This window comes from Microtus oregoni, unplaced genomic scaffold (assembly GCF_018167655.1).
Source record: "Microtus oregoni isolate MIOR12 unplaced genomic scaffold, Mior012 000015F_ref0000493, whole genome shotgun sequence".
Taxonomy (NCBI): Eukaryota; Metazoa; Chordata; class Mammalia; order Rodentia; family Cricetidae; genus Microtus; species Microtus oregoni.
This window is the reverse complement of record NW_024543074.1, coordinates 16,117,774-16,119,545: the sequence shown is the minus strand read 5'-3', so window position 1 is coordinate 16,119,545 and position 1,772 is coordinate 16,117,774.

The following is a 1,772-nucleotide window of genomic DNA, read 5'->3' as shown; positions in this document are numbered from 1 at the left end:
GGACTACAGAGTGAGTTCCAGGACAGTCAGAACCACACAGAGAAACCCTGTCTCAAAAACAAACAAAACAGTATATGCTGGGTGCCTATTATGTGCAGGCAACTTTTCTAGGCATTGAGGATAAAAAGACGCGTAAAGCATTCTGGAGGCACAGGGAAGCAAGAAGATCCAGGAGTTTCAGACTAACACTGGCTTCAGATAGAATTTCAGACAGCCTGGGATCTATAGTGAGAGCCTTTCAAGACACGGGGTACAGGGCTACAGAGATCCACCGTACTGCACTCTAAGCTGTAAATCTGTGGCGCGCTGTACTGTGGAGGGCAGTGGGAGTCAAGCATGCAGCCTCCTGTTTTCTGATGTCGCGTTTTCAAAAAAGTAAAATTAAACAGGTAAATGACACAAAGACATATTTTATTTAACCCAACGTATCAAACATTATTTCAGCAGATATTGGAATATATGCACTATTACTATTAAGGGTCGAGAACTTGTCAGTGCGCAGTGTTCACTCAGAGCACCTCTCGGTTCAGACTGGTCACATGTCTAGCCCTCAGCAACCACATATGCGCTAGTGATAAAGGGTTGGAAAGCACAGGGCTAGGGAAACGTCAGTACAGTTAAGATTCTCCAGTCAAAATGTTGGTTTTTCCTCATTGGATGCCTTGAATTTCCTAGGTCCTTCTGATTCTCAAATCCAGGTTTATCCTGCCACAAGTTAAGAGAAGACAAAGAGCCTGTGCCTCATTTCAAACAGGGATCTGGCTGAACTAGGTCCAAAAAGCCTCGCTCAGCGTTCATTCTCCAGCTTGGTAAATGACCTTATAGTCTATCATCTCACTCTGGTCATTCATGTCTTATCAACATACTGAGCACCTCACACAGGTAATGTTAAAGAGTAAATTATTTCAAACACGCACCTTCCTCTCCACCCCAAGGCCACTTTGATATACTGGGTTCGCTTGCCTTAGCATCTCCCGTGACCAGTTTCTTTTTTCTTTCTTTCTTTTTTTCTTTTTTTGAGACAGGGTTTCTCTGTGGCTTTGGAGCCTGTCCTGGAACTAGCTCTGTAGACCAGGCTGGTCTCGAACTCACAGAGATCCACCTGCCTCTGCCTCCCCGAGTGCTGGGATTAAAGGCCCACCTCCCGTGACCAGTTTCAACATTAGCTACTAGGCTCTTCGTTCACAACATTCTTTCCCTACGAAATAAAGGCCAAACTCTTCCACACAAAATAGAACTTCGCTCCAGCATCTGCTCTTTATTTCTCTAACAAAGCCCAATTGTTTGCCGTTCCCAGTCTGAACAACTTCACTTACTTACGGTCTACCCTGGATACTTTTAGTTTTGTAAAATTAGCCGCCTCAAACTCACAAAGCCAACCAGAAGTTTAGCAGCAGTAGTACACTAAATGACACATAATCGGGGCCAGTGTCCCTGTCGTTCCTTCACAATTCCCAACTTCCTTTTTAAATTAAAGAAGCCTCTTTAATGCAGCAAAACTCATGTGGGCAGGAATAGAAAATAACGGTGGAAACACTGGCTCTTTCCTTCCTGGGCTCACCGCAATAATTTTTTCATTTACTATCTTTACTATCTAAGAATCTGAGACATTCTAGGAACTTCAGGTGCGCTACGCCCCACCACCGCCACCAAACCCCACAACGCCTCAGCTCAAACCCTCTAGGGCGGAACGGAACAGAGACACACGTGGCGGCCGGAGGGGGCGGGGTCCGAGGGCGCAGGTCCGGCTCGGCTACTGCGCCTGCGCGCTG